Source organism: Schistocerca nitens, chromosome 12 (genome assembly GCF_023898315.1).
Source record: "Schistocerca nitens isolate TAMUIC-IGC-003100 chromosome 12, iqSchNite1.1, whole genome shotgun sequence".
NCBI lineage: Eukaryota > Metazoa > Arthropoda > Insecta > Orthoptera > Acrididae > Schistocerca > Schistocerca nitens.
Window position 1 is genome coordinate 6,539,547 of NC_064625.1, and position 6,008 is coordinate 6,545,554.

The 6,008-nt window shown below is 47.2% G+C and overlaps 1 pseudogene; it reads left to right on the forward strand.

The window, feature by feature from the left end:
- The first annotated feature begins 220 nt into the window (after window positions 1-220).
- Window positions 221-338, forward strand: LOC126215583 (5S ribosomal RNA; annotated as a pseudogene).
- The last annotated feature ends 5,670 nt before the right edge of the window (window positions 339-6,008 follow it).

Below are 6,008 nucleotides of genomic sequence, written 5' to 3' on the forward strand. Positions count from 1 at the left end.
TCTTTTCGTAACCACTTAACTCGTCTAGTTCCGCACTCCGCTGTTCTCACGTTTTGTCAGATTTACTTTTTATTTAACTTTCAATAGTAGTTAGATAATGTTTAGGAGGAGTTACCATGAGGCACTACTGCTGCACTTTCCAGTATAATTTCACGCAGCTGTCTAGACGCCAGCCTGACTCTCCATCCCCATATAAATTAATGAAACCTACATCCACTGCGCCAACGGCCTCACCACAGTGGTAACACCGGTTCCCGTCAGATCACCGAAGTTAAGCGCTGTCGGACTGGGCTAGCATTTGGATGGGCGACCATCCGGTCTGCCGAGCGCTGTTGGCAAGCGGGCAGCACTCAGCGCTTGTGAGGCAAACTGAGGAGCTACTCGACTGAGAAGTAGCGGCTCCGGTCTCAGAAACTGACAAATGGCCGGCAGAGCGGTGTGCTGACCACATGGTCCTCCATATTCGCATCCAGTGACGCCTGTGGTCTGAGGATGACACGGCGGCCGGTCGGTCCCGTTGTGCCTTCATGGCCTGTTCGGGAGGAGTTTTTAGTTTACATCCACTGCACCTGCTTACTGTAGTCACGCGTTGCTGTCTCTCTGAGAATGAACTGAGTTTTCAATTTTCTTCCGAATGGGGTGGGATTTCCAGTGGCTTGAACATTTTTGCACCATAGTAGGTAACTCCTCTTCGCACCCTGGACGAATGGGCAAAGTCGATATGAAAATTAATTCTGTGCCTTGTATTATGACTATTTACATCAGAGTTGAGTTGAAACTGACTTTCATTATCATCGACTAAAACCATTAATAGGTAAATGTATCTGAATGTGGCCTATGTAGGCCGAAACCAGTAATGACTCTTCTAACTCCGTTTCCAGTGTTTTTCCTTATTTAGCTTCAGTTTTATTAAACAGACTGAAGGTCCGCCCTTACTTACGTACGCTGGCACTCCTTGTCAACCATACAAAGCCTCTCTCGTAGCAGCGTAAGCCATCACTGATACTGGACGCTGCATCTTAAAACCCATATCTATTATAAAAAATCAGTATACGTACACAACAAAACTCCGTATACATATCATTTACTGTCTGAAAATCATCAAAATGGTTCAAAATGGCTCTGAGGACTATGGGACTTAACTGCTGAGGTCATCAGTCCCCTAGAACTTAGAACTACTTAAACCTAACTAACCTAAGGATATCACACACATCCATGACCGAGGCAGGATTCGAACCTGGGACCGTAGCGGTCGTGCGGTTCCAGACTGTAGCGCCTAGAACCGGCTTGAAAATCCTCACTGTGGGGATAAGAACCACATACCTAGCAAAGATGTGAGGGCGACGCGCGAATACCCTTACTTGAGTCATCCAGTATTTGAGAAGGAAAGCACCTATACACTTGCAACGAACTTTACACGTCATTTCATACCTTTACGAAACTTTTTTTCGCCGACAACCCCCACGAAACGATGAAATAAGAAAAGTTAATCATTTACTATATTTCCGCTGTTCCTGCAGTAAAAGTGCCATATGAAGCATGACGTTTTAATTTATTATTTCTTTAGTACTATCTGCATTCGTGACACATTTTGCTAAGGGCGTCCACATATTCCACTGAATGTACCTAAAAACTGTATGACTCGTAGTTCAGCAACTATGACGCCACGAACATTCATCTGCGTGGAAATGAAAGTGCAGAGCGGCGTTCACTACAGGTACAACTAAGATGTGTGCACGAATACGTGTGAAATATATATATCTGACACATGCGTAAGCTGGCAAAGCCACAGTTATAAAGCTCGTCTCAAAACTCAGAAACGATTTCAATGAAATTTGGTGGACATACTAGTTACGATGTCGGAGGAAATACTGGGAAGGGGGGGGGGGGAGGGGGACGGTAATAACGACCAGCCTCCAGACTCCTACTAGGGTGTGCGTGATAACGACGAGAGAGAAGAGGGGAAGCACATATGGAAAGAGAGTGAGGGGGAAGGACGAGATGGGACAGAGTGAGAAGAAGCAGACGGACAGCTGAAAGGTAAAGGAGCAGATGGACCGATGGAGACAGAAGGGGGGGGGGGTATGTACAGATGGACAGAGAGTAGAGGTGGAGGAAATGGGTAGAGAGAGAGAGGGAGGAAGGGAGGAATAGAGAGAGGGGAAATGAAGAGTAGAGAGAAGGGAGAGGAAAAGGTGGGCAGAGAGAGGGGGGGAGACGTAGATGGACCGAGAGAGAGAGAAAGGGGGGGTAGGTACAGATGGAAAGAGGGTAGGGTTGGAGGAGAAGGGGAGAGAGTGGGGGACGAGGAGATGAGTAGTGAGAGAGGGAGGGAGGAATAGAGAGAGGAGAGATGAAAAGGTGAGCAGAAAGAGGGGAGAGGAAAAGGTTGGCAGAGAGAGCGGGGGGGGGGGGGGGGAGAGGTAGGTGGACAGGGAGAGAGAGGGGAGGCGATGGACGACGAAAGGAGCAGCAGAAGATGGATGGAGCCGGTGTGCAGAGAGAGTCGATGGAGGAGATGTGAAAAGAGGGGTGAAGGAGCAGATGGAGGACAGAGAAAGGTGAAGGAGGAGATTGTAATAAATAGATACCTGGACAACGCCCGGTACTCAACTAGTTACTGCTATAAAAGACTTAAACAGAGGCTGCGTGAGCAAAAGTGGCTCGTACAGTACATGGTGCACTGGAAGTATGTTCGATTTGCGGTTTTACCTTACTTATTAGCAATCTATTCTTCGTCGCGCAGTAGTTATGATAGACAGGCCCTAAGTCGCCATTCCAACCAGATATAAAGACTATGATATGTGCGACCAGACAAGAGACAGTCTTCACAAGATCTGGTGGTAAAAAAAGCGCTGCGAGAGGAATTCGCGACAGCGATTTAATATCTTTGTCCAAGACGATTACAGTCATTATAACGAAGATGATGTATTCCAACAAAAGTTGCACAAATTTACGTCGGAATAATGACGCATATTGCATTGTCCCATAGAATGTACGCAGGCGTGCTAAAAAGTGATGCGTCCGAATTTTTTGTATGAAAACTGCTAAAGCCTTTCAAATGAAACAAACGTTAGTAACATTCTACATCTTTGTTCTTCACGTACACGTATTATTTCTCAACGCAGTCACCCTGGCGACGAACAGATCTCCCAACGAGAGACCAGTTTGTTGATGCTGTAGCTGTAGAATGTTTGACTTTGTTGACGCAGCCACAACCTCGCAACTGCTTGCACCGTTTCATCACTACCAAAGTGAAGTCCTCGAAGGTGTTCTGTTACGTTTCGAAAAAGAGACGAAAATCGGATGGTGCCAAGTCGGGACTGTAGGGAGTGTGATCGATGACAATGGACCCGAGGCGTCGGATTATTCGAGATGTCGCAGCGCCCGTGTGTGGTCTCGCATTGTCATGCTGAAGGAGAGGGTGTCCCCCGTCTGGACAAACTCTTCGAACTCGAAACTCGATAACAACACGCTGTTTCTCACGCACCAACATAGTTGCGTTAACACGCTACACAATTCGGAGCCCTATAGCGGCAGAGGGGCCGAAAGTGTGCTGACGTCGAGAATAAAGATGTTGTTGTTGTTGTTGTTGTTGTTGTTGTGGTCTTCAGTCCTGGGACTGGTTTGATGGAGCTCTCCACGCAACTCTATGCTGTGCAAGCTTCTTCATCTCCCAGTACTTACTGCAACCTACATCCTTCTGAATCTGCTTAGTGTATTCATCTCTTGGTCTCCCTCTACGATTTTTACCCTCCACGCTGCCCTCCAATACTAAATTTGTGATCCCTTGAAGCTTCAGAACATGTCCTACCAACCAATCCCTTCTTCTAGTCAAGTTGTGCCACAAACTCCTCTTCTCCACAATTTTATTCAACACCTCCTCATTAGTTACGTGATCTACCCATCTAATCTTCAGCATTCTTCTGTAGCACCACATTTCGAAAGCTTCTATTCTCTTCTTGTCCAAACTATTTATCGTCCATGTTTCACCTCCATACATGGCTACACTCCATACAAATACTTTCAGAAATGACTTCCTGATACTTAAATCTATACTCGATATTAACAAATTTCTCTTCTTCAGAAACGCTTTCCTTGCCATTGCCAGTCTACATTTTATATTCTCTCTACTTCGACCATCATCAGTTACTTTGCTCCCCAAATAGCAAAACTCCTTTACTACTTTAAGTGTCTCATTTCCTAATCTAATTCCCTCAGCATCACCCGACTCAGTTCGACTACACTCCATTATCCTCGTTTTGCTTTTGTTGATGTTCATCTTATATCCTCAAGACACTATCCATTCCATTCAACTGCTCTTCCAAGTCCTTTGCTGTCTCTGACAGAATTACAATGTCATCGGCGAACCTCAAAGTTTTTATTTCTTCTCAGTGGACTTTAATACCTACTACGAATTTTTCTTTTGTTTCCTTTACTGCTTGCTCAATATACAGATTGAATAACATCGGGGAGAGGTTACAACCCTGTCTCACTCCCTTCCCAACCACTGATTCCTTTTCATACTCCTCGACTCTGCTTTCTGTACAAATTGTAAATAGCCTTTCGCTCCCTAGAATGTTGATAACGTTTCTTTTGTTTAAAAAGTTTTAAGAGTTTTCATATTCGCAGTCACAGCTTTTCGGCGTTCCCTCGAAACTGAGTCTGGACTAAATGGAAGTTGAGAGTACATCAGTCACTAAACTCCGTCGACGGAATGACGCCTTTTCCAAAATATTGCTGCTTCGGCTGGAGACAAGTCATCGTCTCAAGTGAAGATTGTCCCATGCAGCGAAAGTCGAATGCCGTACTGGAAAGCCGCATCGTCGTGCTGGTGTCTCACGTCTTAACTGCCACCTGCCGGTACTTGTGTCGAGTCAGGGCCTGTCTATGGCGCTGTCCTCTTCAGTCTGCGTTGTTCTACGAATCGAAAGAACTGCAGGGCCGAATCCCGACGGTGGGCAGCGGTGTGTCGCTGATGCGGACGGCGACACCGGCTGGGGCAGAGCGAGCGTGGCGGAAGAGTCGGGCCGGGACGTTGACGGTCGCACAGGTGGTGGCATCCCCGTGGGAGCCGGCCGTCCCTCCCACACACACACAGAGGATAGGAAGCCCTACAGTAGCTGCTGCTGGCCACCTCTACGCAACGCGACCCGGCCTCGTGTGTGTGTGTGTGTGTGTGTGTGTGTGTGTGTGTTTAGTGGATGCTTGAGCCGCTCTGTGCCACACGTCACGCAGCTACCGACTGCAAGCCGACCTCACAAGTAAGTACTCTCCAGACACAAACGTACGTAGCAGAGAACAAAAATGAGGTCCGTATACTCGCTGTAAAGTCGCCAGCGAGTCCTGTGACGTCACTGCCGAACTCTCACGTCCCCGTGTGCCCGCACAATCGATTCGCTAGTCTCTCGCCCCAGCCCTCTCGTCACCTGGCTGAGCTCTGTTGTCGGACACAAGTGTATCCGGCTCGCTCAGAAAGGAGGGCGACTAAACGATAACAGACGGACTCGCCGCATTCCCGCTACATACGCAGCAGATTTGAAACAAATTTCCGCTGGACTGTCAGTTACTACTCATTTATTTCACACATTCTTGATTTCGTATTTACAGCCATTCTCAAGTGCAAGACGAAATGTCACAAAACGTGCGATCTGCCTAAACCACACGACCAAGTTGCACACCAGTGTAACGACCCAAAGTTAGCACGTGTATATTATTCTGTTTATATATACGTTTACATACACTCATCCTCATAAATTAAGGATAATTGCAGAATGTGGTGCCAAACAACGTGGCACTACACAAAACTGGCGCTAATAACATAGGCACGTAGGGAACACACGAGACACACAGCTGTGAGTGCACGGTACTGGTGATAAGTTGAGAAAACCGTCCCAAAACACACGTGCTACAAAACCCCACTGTTTCCTGCGCATGTACCCCGACATCAGTACGGGGTGTGATCACCGTGCACACATACACAGGCCGCAGATCGGGTTGGCGTACTC